The sequence below is a fragment of the Schistocerca gregaria genome, chromosome X, assembly GCF_023897955.1.
Source record: "Schistocerca gregaria isolate iqSchGreg1 chromosome X, iqSchGreg1.2, whole genome shotgun sequence".
Lineage (NCBI taxonomy): Eukaryota > Metazoa > Arthropoda > Insecta > Orthoptera > Acrididae > Schistocerca > Schistocerca gregaria.
This window is the reverse complement of record NC_064931.1, coordinates 107,693,223-107,711,885: the sequence shown is the minus strand read 5'-3', so window position 1 is coordinate 107,711,885 and position 18,663 is coordinate 107,693,223. Positions and strand designations below refer to the sequence as shown.

The 18,663-nt window shown below is 41.7% G+C and overlaps 1 protein-coding gene across 2 annotated transcripts in view; it reads left to right on the top strand.

The window, feature by feature from the left end:
- Positions 1–18,663, top strand: part of LOC126299147 (uncharacterized) — a 178,028-nt gene that overhangs the window by 130,245 nt on the left and 29,120 nt on the right. Inside the window, exon 1 of one of the 2 annotated variants that reach the window (XM_049990915.1) lies at positions 16,149–16,233. The exons of the other annotated variant lie outside the window; for it this stretch is intronic. The gene's annotated coding sequence lies outside the window, so the exon portion shown is untranslated. Of the gene's footprint in view, positions 1–16,148; positions 16,234–18,663 lie in introns of those variants that run through there. 2 annotated transcript variants of the gene reach the window in all.

Below are 18,663 nucleotides of genomic sequence, written 5' to 3'. Positions count from 1 at the left end.
GGTGCCTCAGAAAGAGCTTTCACCTGAAAGGCTGGCATCAGGCAGTGAGTGGCATGGAAAGTAAAGAAGTATATACAAATACTTCCTTGGTCTGCATGTTAGGGGGATTTATCGTCAGAAGAATATTAATATCAACCAATAAAACCGGGAAAGATACTAAGACAAAATTCTACATAGTAATGGAAGCACCTAAACTCACTTTACGGAAGTGAAATCTGGAGAATAGCGAAGGAAGTTCATATTTATTTATCCTAGTCCAAAAAGATACTAAAACACAATACTGTCTAAAATAAAAATCTAGTGTTAATGGTAGAGAGAATTTCGTACTTTATGAGTCCACTGTTCAGCAGCTAGAATGACACGGTCATCTGCAGGCGGCAATTCTTTCATGTCACAGGGGTCTCTCATATTACTGCAAACCAATAACTGCTCAGTGTCCTAACTTGCTTCACATGCACAAAATTCACCACTGATACCCCACCTCTTCAAATTAGTCTTGCATCTGGTCACACCGTTCTCAATCTGTTGATGATCTTCCAAGTCCGATATGGGAGATGACAGCCTTATGGTAGTTTTCTTTTACTGTCCATAATCCTTCAGGAAATTTTATTGTCAACAGCTCAGATCGGCGTGCATAAGTTGGAATTGGTGCTTTTTTCCGGTATTCAGTCATGATCGATAAGCATGAGTTCCAAAAGGTGGCTAACTTGGATGTGTTTCTTGCTTTTTTATTTTCATTCTCTGCTGCTACCTGTCTTCTTACATCTGGAGTTGCTGCTCCCATGAGTGAAAAGATGTTATTGACGGGGGTTGGTCTTAGGCACCCTGTGACTATGCGGCCTGTCTCATTAAGAGCAACATTTACTCGGCTAGCAAGTGCAGAGTTCCTTCAGACTGGCGCGGCGTACTCCACAGCACAGAAACGCAGAGCAAGAGCGGATGTGTGCCATAGAAGGGTATAGTTACCTGAAATGAAACTTTTAAGAACAGTAAAAGGGTGTACTCTGAGAGATCAAATAAAGAATTCTGATATAAGGAAAGAATTAAATATATTTTGCATGAATGAAAGAATAGGATACCAAAATAGAATACCAAAATGGAATAAGCATATTGAAAAAAAACTAGAGGAGAAAGAATAGTTAGACATCTAATCGACTATAGGCCTCAAGAAAATAGTGGTACAGACAGACCAAGGAAAAGGTGAATTGTTGGAAGACGGAACAAGCTATAAACTTGTTCCTTGAAGTAAAGAAGAAGAAGAAATTAGTTTTCCAGAGGATAACGCAAAAGCTGTTTCCACGGCTGAAATATAACTCCGCACCTAATATCTTAATTAGCACAGATATCCAGTGGCACGGCAGTTGTTACTATCGAACACTGTGGCAGCATAAAGTACACTACTGGCCATTAAAACTGCTACACCACGAAGATGACGTGCTACAGATGCGAAATTTAACCGACAGGAAGAAGATGCTGTGATATGCAAATGATTAGCTTTTCAGAGCATTCACACAAGGTTGGCGCCAGTGGCGACACCTACAACGTACTGACACGAGGAAAGTTTCCAACCGATTTCTCATACACAAACAGCAGTTGACCGTCGTTGCCTGGTGATGCGTTGTGATGCCTCGTGTAAGGAGGAGAAATGCGTACCATCAGGTTTACGACTTTGATAAAGATCGGATTGTAGCCTATCGCGATTGCGGTTTATCGTATCGCGACATTGCTGCTCGCGTTGGTCGAGATCCAATGACTGTTAGCAGAATATGGAATCGGTGGGTTCAGGAGGGCAATACGGAACGCCGTGCTGGATCTCAACGGCCTCGTATCACTAGCAGTCGAGATGACAGGCATCTTATCCACATGGCTGTAACGGATCGTGCAACCACGTCTCGATCCATGAGTCAACAGAAGGGGACGTTTGCAAGACAACAGCCATCTGCACGAACAGTTCGACGACGTTTGCAGCAGCATGGACTATCAGCTAGGAGATCATGGCTGCGGTTACCCTAACCCGCTGCATCACAGACAGGAGCGCCTGCGATGGTGTACTCAACGACGAACCTGGGTGCACGAATGGCTAAACGTCATTTTTTCGGAGGAATCCAGGTCTGTTTACAGCATCATGATGGTCGCATCCGTGTTTGGCGTCATCGCGGTGAACGCACATTCCAAGCGTGTGTTCGTCATCGCCATACTGGCGTGATGGTATGGGATGCCACTGGTTACACGTCTCGGTCACCTCTTGTTCGCATTGACGGCACTTTCAACAGTGGACGTTACATTTCAGATGTGTTACGACGCGTGGCTCTACCCTTCATTCGATCCCTGCGAAACCCTACATTTCAGCAGGATAATGCACGACCGCATGTTGGAGGTCCTGTACGGGCCTTTCTGGATACAGAAAATGTTCGACTGCTGCCCTGGCCAGCACATTCTCCAGATCTCTCACCAACTGAAAACGTCTGCTCAATGGTGTCCGAGCAACTGGCTCCTCACAATACGTCGGTCACTACTCTTGATGAACTGTGGTATCGTGTTGAAGCTGCATGGGCAGCTGTACCTGTACACGCCATTCAAGCTTTGTTTGACTCAATGCCCAGGCGTATCAAGGCCTTTATTACGACCATTGGTGGTTTTTCTCGGTACTAATTTCTCAGGATCTATGCACCCAAATTGCATGAAAATGTAATCACCTGTCAGTTCTAGTGTAATATATTTGTCCAACGAATACTCGTTTATCATCTGCATTTCTTCTTGGTGTAGCAATTTTATTGGCCAGTAGTGTACTGACGTTGCACCTCACAAATTTCTTTGAACATAAATGCAAATAACTAACTGCAACCAGTCACTCGTGAATACTTTTTTTCATTTGCATTAACTAGTTTTTGACACCTTTTAGGCTTTTATTCAGATGGGGTATGCAGAAATTACGTATTTCCGTTGTTAGTACGATGCTGGGTACTGGTTCTGTGACAAGAAGACAGAAAACGATTTCATGAATAGCCTTGGGTATTAGTTATATGGCAAGTTATGGCCAAAAACGAATTTCTTTACATACTGCTGCAGTGGGGGTGGTAATGGTGCTATAGGCACTTAGCTGCTTCCAGTGTCATTGTCTGCGGGCCTTAGGATTAAGCAACACTCGTGTTCACTAAAAATACTGAATGTCACCAGAAATCCGCCAACATGTGCGGTACAACTCATCTACACTGCAAATATATCCGATCAAAGATACAGTACGTTTCTCTTAGAATCAGTTCTTTAGTTTTTGTGTACATTATATGAGAAAATATATTGAACTAGACTGGTATTGACATAAATATTAAAAATACAACTACCACATATTCAAAAACATTGCAACCGTTTTATACATACATTAAACTTACTGGCCAAAACTTTAAGTGAGATACTGCTTCGTTTCTAGTCTTATATTAATATAACCTTGAATTATTTCCTTATCGCCGGCCGGCGTGGCCGTGCGGTTCTAGGCGCTACAGTCTGGCACCGAGCGACCGCTACTGTCGCAGGTTCGAATCCTGCTTCGGGCATGGATGTGTGTGATGTCCTTAGGTTAGTTAGGTTTAATTAGTTCTAAGTTCTAGGCGACAGATGATCTCAGAAGTTAAGTCGCATAGTGCTCAGAGCCATTTGAACCATTTTTTTTAATTTCCTTATCGAGAACGTATATTCAGTTTATTGTTACAACAATTTTTGCATTAAGAGCGTAGCTATTTCTGTCATTGGTTGTTTTAGAACAGTATGTGAATTTTAAGGTTATTTAAGTAGCTATCACAAGAATTATCCTTTGATAGGTTACTCGCCCGTAATGAAGATATTAGTACAATCAAGAAGTAACGGGACGGAGAAAAGGTTTGCGAGGGGAAGAGGCTGAATGATTACCTGTTCCGCGTTAGCAACATGAAATACCTGAATGTTCTCCTTTATACTTGTTTTCAGAATTGCTGTGTTGGACAAGTCGTGTAACAAAACAGGATTTAATCAGGTTCTTAAGACGGAGTGCATTACCGTGCTCTTTGAATCATGTTGTAAGGCTTCTGCCATGTAATCCTATATAGAAGGTGGACTTGAGTTGTAAATGAGTTTGTGTGTCTCTGATTTCTGATAATCCTGCCTAACAATTTGCGTACTGTGATAACTTAATTTTGTATTTTATTGTTGACGAAGAAGCTTATTATTATGTCATACGTCTGAAAGAGGCTGGAAATTTGGTAAGAGATCTTCCCTGGGAAACCACAAATGTTGTTTTCCTGTTTTCAGGTAGCTGCTCAGTAATTTTTTGGTTTAACTTTATTGTACAGATTAGTTTATCTATTACAGCAGGATTGTACGAATTTTTGTTTCTTTATATATTTCAAGCGTATTTTTTGGTCACTGGGATTCTAAAGGGCGTAGTTACTCAAGGTCACGCGTCGCCATATGGAAACGAAAGGAAAAAGGGCAGAGAGACTTCGGTCCCAGATTTTCCTGCAATATCTTAGGTCTGTGTTGCCTCCGCTGATAAAATTTGTAAAAATTCCAAACAAGAAATAGGTCCTCTTGATTTCGGTGGTTGAAAATGAGTACGCAGTTGTGTGGCGTAGCAAACGTGTATTTCCTTTTTTGACAATTCCACTGGTTCGGGAAGCCAGAGCGGCGGTATTAAGTTGTATTTGGGGCCTCGCTCCCCCTCCCCCCCCCCCCCCCCCCCACTCCATTCACCGACAACGTGATGGCAACTGAATCAGTATTGGGCCTTGACGGATGCAGGTCGGCCATTAGCGTCTCTCATACCTCGCAGCGTCCATATCACGTTTCTGTGTGAGTCAAGCCCGGTTCTAGGTTAGTATCCTTCGGAAAGAATTGGATTACAGGTGTGGTGACGCGGAGTAAGGTAACAACGATCTAGCAAATGCCCTTCTTTCGAGGAATTACATCATACGCTCCAGTTTCTTGTTACGTGCCCTTGATTGGTTACTCGTAACGCCACAGGTGCACGGCGGGCAGTTGGCCCCACTAACGGTGTGGGAAAATGTCGGCTGCGACCCTGCACTGGAAATGCAGCTCAGGCAGCCGTTTAACCTTCGGAGAACTGTATCAATCAGAGTATCAGACGGGACAAAAAAGAAGAAAGGCCCTTAGAGATGTAGCACAACCCCAGATCGCACACAGGTCCTTTTGAAGAGAATTATTCTGACACTTGCGTTAATTGATTTAGGAAAACCAAGGAAAATCTATATCTGGCTGTCTGATTAAAGGTTTGAATCCCGCTGACAGCTAATCTCATTAATAGAAGATAGAAAGGGATGTGATATACTTCACTACTGGCATTACGAACAACACATTACATTAATACTCGTTCAATTTATCATGAATATGACATTTCGTAATGATGTGGGCGTAAGGTTTTTTTTACGCGATGTAATGATTTTTTTTTTACAATTACCACTTCATGTCTAAAAATTCATGTATTGAGTTGAAGGAGTTATCATTCGGAAATTCTTTTAATTTGTTTTTAGGTGCTGGTTGGCTACCTGTCAGACTTTTAATGTTATTTGGTAAATGACCACTGTGGCAGCATAATTCACCCCTTTCTGTGCCAAAATCAGATTTAACCCAGAATAGTGAAGATGATCCTTTCTTCTAGTGTTGTAGCTATGCACTTTGGTATTGTTTTTGAATTGGGGTGGTTTATTAATAACAAATTACGTAAGTGAATGTATGTATTGTGAAGGTACTGTGAATATCCTTAGTTCCCTAAATAAATGCCTAAGAGGTGATCTTGAGTAGGCTCCAGATTTTATTCTGATTACGCTCTTTTGTGCAACGAATACTTTTTCTCTTGGTGATGAATTACCCCAGAATATGATTTTGTACAGAAGCAGTGAATGAAAACAGGTATAGTAGGCTAATTTACTGATGTGTTTATCACCAAAAGTAGCAATAACCCTTATAGTGTAATTAGCGGAACTCAAATGTTTCAGCAGATCATCAATGTGTTTCTTCCAATTCAATTTCTCATTAATGGACACACCCAGAAGTTTTGAATATTCTGCCTTAGCAACAAATATTCTGCCTTAGCAACAGACTTCTGCTCAAAGTCTCTATTTAACAATAGTGTTATGCCATTTACATTACAGCCCTGTATATACTGTGTTTTCTCAACATTTAGTGAGTGTCCATTTGCAGAGAACCACTTAACAGTTTTGTGAAAGACATTATTTACATTTTCCTCCACTAATTCTTGTTTGCTAGCTGTAATTACTATACTTCTGTCATCATCAAGAGGAATTGGCTCTGCATCTTCATGAATGTAGAGTGGCAAGTCACAGATATATGTTAAGAACAATAAGGGACCCAAGGCCGAATTCTGTGGGACACTGGTCTTGATAACTTCCCAGTTAGAGGCCTCTGCTGCTTTTGGCAGACTATCTACACTTTTAATTTCAACCTATATTCTTCCAGTTAAACATAAATTAAACCATTTGTGTACTGTCCCACTCATGCCACAATACTTAAATTTATCTAGATGAATTTCATGATTCACACAGTCAAAAGTCTTATAGAGATCACAAAAAATCACAGTGGGTGATGTTTGGTTATTCAGAGCATTTAATATTTGATCTGTGAAATCATATATAGCATTTTCTGTTGAAAAGCCTTTCTGAAAACCAAATTGACATTTTGTTAGTACTTCATTTTTACAAGTATATGAAACAACTCTTGAATACATAATATTTCAGAAATTTTGGATAAAACTTTCAGAAGTGGGACTGGCCGGCAGTTGTTAGCGTAAGACCTATCCCCCTTTTTATGTAATGATTTAACAATAGCATATTTCAATCTTTCTGGAGAAATGCTCTCTTTCAGTGGGCTATTACATACTTTGTATGTGGCTGCGAATCTTACTTGTTTGTTGGGAACAAGCTTTTAGTACTATGTTGGAAATGCCATCAATTCCATGCGATCTTTTACTTTTGACTGAATTTATTATTTTCCTAATTTTAGTAGGAGAAGTGGGTTGAATTTCATTTTTATCAAATTGCATAGGTATTGCCTCTTCCATGTACAGCCTTGTATTTTCTAATATACAACTGGATCCTGTTTTCTCTACACTACTTAAATTTAAAAAAAAACTTTTTATTGAGTTTGACAGAAATACAGTCTTACTGCGCTCTCAGTTGCCCTGTTTCCCTTTTAACAATATTCCAAATTGTTTTAATTTTACTATCAGTGGTGCTAATCTCAGACATAATGAACATACTTCTAGACATTTTAAAAACTTTTCGAATCGGGACTATTTGATGTTCAGTCAGGCATAGTACATCTATTCCACTCTCAGTTTCTAAATCTTCTAAGCAAACAAGAAGCTCAGCTACTTTAATTATTAAGCGCTTGATATTCTGATGCAATATGCTAATACCATTTTTCACTGTACTTTTATGAGAGTCTTGTGATATTTTAACATCTCTAGTACCTGGCTATCTAAGCTTCTCATTAAACTTATATTCAAAGTTGAATCATTGGGCACTGATCCTAGCGTAAAAAAGACGTACCACGAGTTTCGGTGCGACCCCCCCCCCCCCCCCCCCCCCACACACACACACACACGCTTAAAGATTTTGCTATTATCCCAGCCAATTTACGCTTCAATTTCCTACTGAGATGCAGGACACGCCTTATGAAGTCCCACCCCAGTAGCATCAACAGGAACCAAACCAATACCTGACAAAGTAGCCTCCCGAAGCAGCTAATCAAACTCCATATTGACCTTCCTGACAGAGCTGTTCAATTGGCGGCGAATTCACAGCATGAAAGCACGATCCAAGTCAACATTTGTACGGTTCATTGTAGATGCTGTTATTGCTAGGTGACACTCAGTATTGTAGCCTTGATCCGTATCAGTACTGTTTTCTGCTCCACCCACTATCACACCATGATCTTACTTTGTAAAACCCTTGCACAGTGGTCCTACATCCTCTATCACTTGGCTAAAATATGCACTGGGCCACATTTTTTCCATTGTTACCATCTAACAACAATATACTATTAATATGAAGTGTCTGTCTACCCGAATTCATCTTCATTAATAATAGAACCAGCAACCGAATAATTATTTTGAATTTCTCAGTCATTTCTATTATAGAAAAGAAACTGAGTATTACTGCGTCACGTCAGTCCACCTTGTACTAAATGTGTCTGCAATAAGTTGAAACGATTTAAAAAAATCAACAGAAAAGAATGATTTGAAAAAGATTTGAACTCCGCTCCTTCCGGATGCGAATCGGGTGTCTTAACGCATGCGTCACCACACGTAGTGCTTCTATTAAAACATCCAGAGTAATTCCCTAGGCGTAATTCTAGGAATACATTACTCCACCTGCATTCATCACAATGACTGAGTGACTGATATTCTACGATCCCTGCACCAGTCTGTAACCTTATCATAGAGAAGATACTCATACACAGCTGTTCTGTTTTGATCAGCTCGAATAGCTTAATATGCATTATCATAATTGGCGAGACATTAAGGTGATCTAGTCCATATTAAATCTCCACGTGCTCGTGTAACAACCTTTGGTCTTATCAAAGTGCTGAGAGTCTATTGCCTAGACGGCTTTCCACTCTTGTCTAGGCAATCGCTGATCTCATCTCACATCTTGGTCGCTGAAACACACACACACACACACACACACACACACACACACACACACTCATGCATACACACACACAACAGTTAAACAACGAATAGACACTGTAAAAAGTTCACACGATTCACAGATCGATGGCGCATGAGTCCTTCCTTCCTTAGCGTAACTGCCGATTGCGGAGATAGGAGCGGCATCCAGCAGCAGAAATACAGTAATTACAGCGTAGGTGGGTGATTAGATTATCCATTACTGACGTTGGAAAATGCAGATGATTCGCGTGATGCATGTAAGCTAACAACAATTTACGACTGCAGTTTCGTTACTAGAGTATTGTTGTATAGTATGGAAAATAGTGTCCGTTCGCAACTTCACAGGTTAATACATAGCAGAAAGGAATTTCATACGGAATAGTTAATAGCAAAACGTACAACAGATAAGCTACAAGGCTAATAACTAAGAACTTGTGCGCACTGAAGTCTCAGATACGGTGTATGAGTATACTTTTTGATCATGAGCCCTATTTTAAACTGTATTACAAAACTCTTTAAAGAAAATAACTTGCCTAGGTATTTGTAATCCCGATCCTGTATCGGTTAGTTCACGACACGGGCTGCAGTGATGTCACCGTTGCGGAGAATAAATAGTGCACTAAATTTATTGTTGTTTGGAGGGAACAAAGAGGATACAAAACAGGAGTGTTACTGAGCCATCATACTTCATCAGTTACTTAAAGTATATCCTGTTTTTCTTGTTATTTCCAAGGGACTGTCATAATCTTAAACTTGGCTAATTTCTACTTTTCAGTTATCTATCTCATTTCCTTTTTTCTTTTGCGGCCACACACCCTATAACTCATAATCTGAGTTTCTCAACAGTAAGTTACAATGGTGAATGAGAATAATTTATACGGTCTGCATGTGTATCGTGTAATCACTTTGCCTCTACAATTCTTCTTTAAAGTTGTAATATTTGTGTAGCGAGGATCTTCGACAATTATGGAAACAGTCCATCATTAGTTTAAGAGTAACAGAAACCTGCCTAACAATCTCGGAAACTGAGCGGCGTCTTAGGCATCGGTCGTGAGACTTTATTCAATAACAGATTATCCTTAGCATAGCACGACTTTGTTCTAGAGATTATAGTAGTATGTTTCTTATGTCCTTTATAATGCGCGAGATTGACATTGTTTACTAACCAGCTTTCAGAGGTTAAAACTCTCCTGCATCTCAATGCCTATCATTAAAAAAGTAGCTAATATTACTGCTCTACTAAATCCTAAAATAAACTTAAACTGATTTATTGAGTGAGTCATAAATGAGGATAAATATTCCTAGGACCACACGCTGATTGGTACAAATTGTCAAGAACCGTAATTTTTCACCTAAATTTAACGTTCAGAGATTAAAGAAAAAAGTTAACCATTTAACGAGACCATGATCACCTTCAAGATCTGGATATGTTATCCCCCCACAGATACGTCACACGACACAACGAAGTCCCGATCTGCTTCAGCCAACGCTAAGAAGTTTCGGGAGAAACAATTCATCTCACTGTAGAGTACGAGCAGTCGTTTAAGAATTAGTAAAGCACACCTTGCCGACAGTGGCAGAGTGTACAGTTCTGCTTCCTAAGGCTGCTGTTTGTGACGCAAGCGCTGTCTAGTCTACTCAAACCACAGACACTCTCAGGACTTTCAAGGCTAATGTCCGTAATGACCCTTTTCTGCGGAAGAAGAAGCGGAACCACGTGAACAAGACTGATTGCGAGTCTTTCTGAGTATATGTCACAAAGCATGTACTCAAAGGCCAAAAGTAGTACCCTACAGTTATTTTAACGATCTCCACTGCCTTATCGATCACCTTCCTAATTAGAATGTCAAATAGGGAATATATAATAGTGACGTAAGGCTACCACTGAACTTACCTGCCTTTCCACGGCAGTGTACAAACCGAGAGCCAAACGCAACTTCTGCATACGACATCACTACACTCGATTCCGTCCGCTGGTAAAAGGTCCCTGTAGTTAGATCTGTTTCATGCTGTTTCGTAGGCCAACTAGTTGGCCCGTGGCCAGTCACCGGAATCGGTTAACTATACGTTAACTATCGTAGGCGGAAATGACTGAAAGAAACTGCAGTAGCATCATTTACTTGCTTTCATATGCACTACCTGCAGAACTGTGTTCACCATCACAACGCTAACTGGAATACAACGTGGTCACACTTCGATTTTATTTCGCGCAAATTTTGTTGCTGTTGAAGTTGAACTCTCGTACCGGGTCGAATTCGTTGTTGACCGTTGGTACGGTAAGCCCGTGAATGTGTAACTTACCTCGCTGGAATTAGCTCCACAGGCAGCCAGGACACAAGGCCACCCATGTGGGCAACTTAGTGAAAAGTATCCTGTGTTGAACATAACATATAAATTCTAGTATTCCTTGCCATTTTCGAAATTCTTAGTCTTCATATTACTTTATTCGACGACCAGTTAGCTGAAGGATTTTGCAATTTATTGTTGTGAGGGCGTGTTACTATTATAATTCTTAATTCAATTACATGACACATTTACTTCTCAAATTTTCAGACGATTCTTTTAAAATACTGTATTTCTATGGACTGCAATTTCTTGGAAGTTATGCAAAAGACGTGTTCTACGCACTGTGAACAAATTATTGTTATTATTATCATTATTATTATTATATTAAAATATTTCATATATTTGAATGCTGTTATTATAACATAGGAGGGGAAAGAAACGGAAAGATGCCTAAAAAATAAGTCCGGATAACAGAGCAACAAACATGGGACCCTATTGCGATGCACAAAGCAACTGAAGCTGTGAAGAAAGATAACATGCCTATTTCAGCATCAGCAAAACAATTAAATATTTAACGTAATACGCTAAAACGAAGAGTCCTAGGGAAAAACAGAGATGCAGTTGGCAGTAAAAAGATTATGGGCACCTACGGTCAGTGTTCAGTGAAGAACACGAGCAAGAAAACCTCAATTACATTTTTGAAATGGAAAAGCGATTTTATGGAATTACATTGAATGACGTGCGGCGATTAGGAGTCCAGTTGCCAGAATGTAACAAAATACCACATCGTTTCAACAAAGAGTCTGAAATGGAAGGCAAAGACTTGGTGGCATTTTCAGACAACGGCATACTATTAGTCTTAGGAAGCCAGAATCCGCCTCTATGGCTAGAGCACAAGCGTTTAACAAGGTGAACGTAGACGAGTTTTTTGATATCCTCAAAACACTGCAAGATAAATGATCCTGCTTATCGTACTTAGAATGTAGATGAAACAGGTCTCCTGACAGTTCAGTCCAAGAACAGCAAAATCCCTAGTTAATCGTTGATTTCCGTATTTACACCATTAGGAATAATTAATGCTTCTCACTTGTTGACCTTCTTGTGCCAACAATGTATTGCAACACGTTTCTTTCTCATTTGTATTATTGTTCCCCTAATTATAATCAATGGTGAAATATAAAATATAATCTTACACATTTTTGAACTAAATAGTCTATTTGGGAGTGGTGGCAGAGGACTGGCCACTTTACCCCACTAGGTGGGGAAAATGGCTACTATGTACGCATTTAGAAAAACGTTTATATATCCTGTAAAATATACTTACACGTTAGTTATCAATATTTGGTGTGATACCTCATAGCAAGTAGATTCGAGATGTATATGCCACAAGCTTTTGTTAACGGACATCATAACATGAAAAATCATTTTCACTTAGAGCAGCCACTTTACCCCACCTTCCCCTATTATTTGTCCGAGAAAATGAGTCGAACACAAAAATTTAGTTGACATGAAGGCAACAAATACTAGACTGAGACTTATTGGAAGAGTAGAAGAAACTATAATTCACCCACCAAAGAGATCGCTTACAAAACCTTCATTCGACTACGCGGGTGCGATGAAAAGTAAGGCCTCCAATTTCTTTATGTGAGAAGTCTAACAGCTTTTTAAATATAACAAACGTTATTAACACTCTACATTTTTATTCTTCATGTTTACATATTTGTTTCCGAGCATATTCATTCTGGCGACGAACACATTTCTCGTAACTGGACACCAATTTGTTGATACCATCACTGTAGAGCATTTGACATTGTTGACAAGGTGATAGCCTCACATGAGCTTGAATCGCTGCATCACTATCGAAGTGAAGGTCTCGGAGGTGTTCTTTAAGTTTCGGAAACAGTTGAAAATCGGATGGGGCCAAGTCGGGACCTTATGGAGGATGGTCGATGGCAGTGAACTCAAGGCGTCCGATTGGTGCAGATGTCGCAGCGATCATGTGTGGTCTGGCACTGTGATGCTGAAGGAGAAGGTGCTTCATGTGTGGATGAACTCTTCGAATTCGAAACTCAATTACAACGCGCTGTTGCTCACGCACCGACATACACAGAAGGGCCAAAGAAACTGGTGCATCTGCCTAATATCGTGTAGGGCCCCCGCGGGAGGGTGGACATCCCTTCTGAACAGCACGTTGCAAGGTGTCCCAGATATGCTCAATAATATTCATGCCTGGGGAGTTTGGTGGCCAGCGGAAGTGTTTAAACTCAGAAGAGTGCTTCTGGAGCCATTCTGTAGCAATTCTGGACGTGTGGGTTGTCGCATTGTCCTGCTAGAACTGCCCAAATGGTTCAAATGGCTATGAGCATTATGGGACTTAACATCTATGGTCATCAGTCCCCTAGAACTTAGAACTACTTAAACCTAACTAACCTAAGGACATCACACAACACCCAGTCATCACGAGGCAGAGAAAATCCCTGACCCCGCCGGGAATCGAGCCCGGGAACCCGGGCATGGGATGCGAGAACACTACCGCACGATCACGAACTGCAGACTAGAACTGTCCAAGTTCGTCGGAATGCGCAATGGACATGAACGGATGCAGGTGATCAGGCAGGATGCTTACGTTCGTGTCACCTGTCAGAGTCAGGGATCCCATATCACTCCAACTGCACACGTCTCACACCATTATAGAGCCCCCACCAGCTTGAACAGTCCACTGCTGACATGCAGGGTCCATGGATTCATAAGATTGTCTCCATACCCGCACAGGTTTATCCGCTCGATACAATTTGAAACGAGACTCGTCCGACCAGACAACATGTTTCCAGTCATCAACAGTCCAATGTCGGTGTTGACGGGCCCAGACGACGCGTAAAGCTTTATGTCGTGCAGTCTTCAAAGGTAGACGAGTGGGCCTTCATCTCCAAAAGCCATATTAATGATGTTTCGTTGAGTGGTTCGCAAGCTGATGCTTGTTGATGGCCCAGGATTGAAATCTGCAGCAATTTGAGGAAGGGTCACGTTGAACGATTCTCTTCAGTCGTCGTTGGTCCCGTTCTTGCAGGATCTTCTTCCGCCCGCAGCGATGACGGAGATTTGATGTTTTACCAGAGTCCTGATTTTCACGGTACACTCGTAAAATGGTCGTACGAGAAAATCCCCACTTCATCGCTACCTCAGACATGCTGTGTCCCATCGCTCTTTCGCCGACTATAATACAACGTTCAAACTCGCTTAAATCTTAGTAACCTGCCATTGTAGCAGCAGTAACCGATCTAACAATTGCGCCAGACGCTTGTTGTATTATATAGGCGCTCCCGACCGCAGCACCGTATTCTCACTGTTTACATATCTCAGTATTTAAATACGCAGGCCTGTACCAGTTCCTTTGGCACTTCAGTGTATGTTTTTTTTATATCCCAAAGATGATCTGATTTTGACCGAAATGGATAATCACAATCAAAATAAAGTGAACAGCTGTGTAATATATAATACTGTTCCCGAAATTCATGAAAGCTATCCAACACTACTCACATAAAATGTTTTTTACACTGCTGGCCATTAAAATTGCTACACCACGAAAATGACGTGCAACAGATGCGAAATTTAACCGACAGGAAGAAGATGCTGTGATATGTATATGACTAGCTTTTCAGAGCATTCACACAAGATTGGCGCCAGTGGCGACACCTACAACGTGCTAACATGAGGAAAGTTTCCAACCGATTTCTCATACACTGACAGCAGTTAACCGGCGTTACCTGGTGAAACGTTGATGTGATGCCTCGTGTAAGGAGGAGAAATGCGTTCCATCACGTTTACGACTTTGAAAAACGGCGGATTGTAGCCTATCGCGATTGCGGTTTATCGTATCGCGACATTGCTGCTTGCGTTGGTCGAGATTCAATGACTGTTAGCAGAATATGGAATCGGTGGGTTCAGGAGGGTAATACGGAACGCCGTGCTGGATCCCAACGGCCTCGTATCACTAGCAGTAGTGATGACAGACATGGCTATAAAGGATCGTGCAGCCACGTCACGATCCCTGAGTCAACAGATGGGGACGTTTGCAAGACAACAACCATCTGCACGGAGAGTTCGACGACGTTTGCAGCAGGATGGACTATAACCTCGGAGACCATGGCTGCGGTTACTCTTGACGCTGCATCACAGACAGGAGCGCCTGCGATGGTGTACTCAACGACGAACCTGGGTGCACGAACGGCAAAACAGTGGACGTCACATTTCAGATGTGTTACGACCCGTGGCTGTACCCTTCATTCGATCCCTGCGAAACCCTACATTCCAGCAGGATAAAGCACGACCGCATGTTGCAGGTCCTGTACGGGCCTTTCTGGATACAGAAAATGTTCGACTGCTGCCCTGGCCAGCACATTCTCCAGATCTCTCACCAACTGATAACGTCTGGTCAATTTTGGCCGAGCAACTGGCTCGTCACAATACGCTAGTCACTACTCTTGATGAACTGTGGTATCGTGTTGAAGCTGCACGTGCAGCTGTACCTGTACACGCCATTCAAGCTCTGTTTGACTCAATGCCCTGGCGTATCAAGGCCGTTATTACTGCCAGAGGTGGTTGTTCTGGGTACTGATTCTCAGGATGTATGCACCCTAATTGCGTGAAAATGTTATCACATGTCAGTTCTAGTATATATATTTGTCCAATGAATACATGTTTATCATCTGCATTTCTTCTTGGTGTAGCAATTTTAATAGCCAGTAGTGTAAAAATATTACTTCCTTCAACATGATCAAGCCGATACAGTTCAGTAAACTAGGGCTTATACAGAAGAATGCTGACAGTTTTTCTTCCCGCATATCGAGAGGAGAACCATAGACACAGTCAGACAGCTGACTAAATCTCTGTTTATCATATAAGTTACACCGTTGTGTTGACGCAGCGTTTCAGGGCGTTTCCCACGCGTCTTCTTCTGGTAATCGAAACTTTTCATCAAATTTAGTGTGAGTCTGCTATGCGATTTACGACTGACGGTGGTAGTTCCCTGGGCGCGGCTGGTATGGTCCCGCGAGAAGAGGAGCGCTGGCCATCCGGTGTGCGGACACGCCGGTAGGTGGTAGACTCCTGAGGCCGCAGCAAGGCGCCAGCCTTGACTCTGTTTCGCGCAAGGTGACGAGAGTAAGATGGCGTCCCGCTATATAACGCAGTGGAGGACGTCGCCGGCGCAGTCTTGTGGTCGCAGTGATCCCGCGTCTTGCAGCGCGCCCCCTTCAGCCTTCAACACGGTGAGTCTTCCTCTGGCGCTCATTCAATTCCCTCCTGTCGATTCGTCACTGGCGCGAGAACCCTTCTCGGCTAATTGTTGACCGATTGTTGCGTCTTTACTCGTGCGCTGTCATTATACAACGAGAAGTAACGCCAAGTGTAGAACGTTAAGGACATAAGCGCTTGCTGTATGTGGCAAACTCAGAAGCTTGTCTCTTATTAGGTATAATTTCACCTCTTCAGGCGAAACTAGTTGCACTTATCAGCCAACTTACGAGGCTTTTAAAATAAAGTTTCGAGTGTAGCAGTGTCTTTCATCAGGGCGCTGCGGACATTATATACAGTGTGGCAATATTATACAGATTCGTGGCCGGTCAGTGTGGCCACGCGGTTATAGGCGCTACAGTCTGGAACCGCGCGACCACTATGGTCGTAGGATCGATTCCTGCCTCGGGCATGGATGTGTGTGATGTCCTTATGTTTAAGTAGTTCTTAGTTCTAGGGGACTGATGACCTCAGATGTTAAGTCCCATAGTGCTCAGAGCCACTTGAGCAATTTGAAGTTATCGGCTAATTAAAAAGGCAATTTTTTTTGTATAACTAATACTCGTAATTTTTTATTTATCGAGCTGTAGGGGTAGAAATGACTATTTTTCAAGTGTAACAAGGTTCTTCTCTTTGAACGATATTGAGTGTGGCGTGGAAAGAATACTACAATGATATAACTCCCATCAGTCTTCCCAATGAAACACTTCGCAAAACAGCCGGAAAGTGTGTAATTTTAAAGCTTAAGTCTACCAGTATAGCGTTATATAATTTAACAGGGCTGCACCGGCATAATTGGACCTCGTTAGCAGCACATTTTCCATGTTTCCATGTTTCAGTACGAATGTTGACGTGAGCTTTAATCATTGTGCTCGTACTTTCACGCGCTATGGAAAGTCGTTAAAAATACCTCGTTTCTTTAAACCACAAAGCTGTTTCTGCACTGGATGGATAGAAGAACCTTTTTCACTATTAGGCGAACAGAAAAATTCTTACTTCTTACGGTATATTGTGAATCAGAAGTATACGGGGTGTTAAAAAATGGCTCGTAAAAGGATAGCTTGTTCTCAGCTGTCTCCATAGCTCTTCATTGCAATAAAGCAGGAATCTTTGCTGCAAAACCTTCGTTCCTACGAATGAAGTTTCACTTTTCTCGAAATAACATCAACTGCAAGACATTATGAAGGTCGGTCGCCTGTTATTCAGTATCGGCCTGGGCTTCAAGTTGCAATGAATTTAAAGAACTGACGTTTTCGCACATAATACTCAATATCTATGTTACAACAATGCACTACTGAGGCTTAGTAGTAACTGCTGAGAAACCTATGCTATACGGAATTAGATAAATACATTTGTTTACAACGAAGTCTCAGAAATAGTTTCGCTTAGGAGTTGCTCTTCCACGGTCTAGCAGCCCAAGAGCTGAAGCTGTGACAACAGTAAACTCCTGTTTTTAATTTTCCGCCTCTTGCTGGAGGGGAAAATTACTCCATCGGCTGTGGTTGGCAAGCGATGTAGTTACCGAGTGAAAGCTCACTGTCTCTCAAGCGTAATTAATAGCTTCATCAACAATCATTTTAGAAATTGCTGACCCACTCAAAGAGGGTGCGCATGATTTCCGGTTCCCGGGAGACTAAGAGAAGCAATAGGTTTAAAATACTGAAACGCTGTAGCGGGTGCAACAGCGGGACCAATGCTTGGTAGCTCGTGGCGCGGGCCACGTACACTTTGCGCAAGGCCCACTCTTGGTCAACTCGTAGGCAATGGAGCGTAACTTCTACCTCCGAGACGAAACTTTCAACCAATTTATGGAGCAGCGTGTTGCAAAATGAGGGCACCGTAACAGAATCACGACTGTCTCATATTCTCTGCTCCACAACATATAATTGTGGCACGGAATACTTACAGCACTCGACAGTGACAGTAGTATGGGAAAATTTACGAGCACAAGATGAAAGGTTCTCGGCCTGGTATGGAAAGACTACATTTTTAACCAAAAACACATTTATTTATTTTACCATTCACTTTTACGCCAGCAAGTAGATTCTATCCCTAAAGTGCGATCCCGAAAAGTTCGTAAATCATCTGTTTCCGATGCTACAACATCTTCACCCAGTTGGGCCAGAGCCCTTGCTTGGTATTAGTCATTTATTGTTTTACCCTTTGCAAGTAATTCTATGAATATAATTCCTTTCACATCCAAAAACATTCTGTTCTTTTCGGCAGATTAAACCATGTCACCTTTGTTGTCGAAAAATTAGTTTTCACTTTTGTTTTTGTTTAGCATACGACGCAAAGTCATGTCGTAGTCTATTCTTCGTGGTTTTTTTCTGATATGGCAATGAGCTTAATTATTTCGTACACTTTTAGTAGCTGATTGTCTAACACTACATTGTACAGGTTTT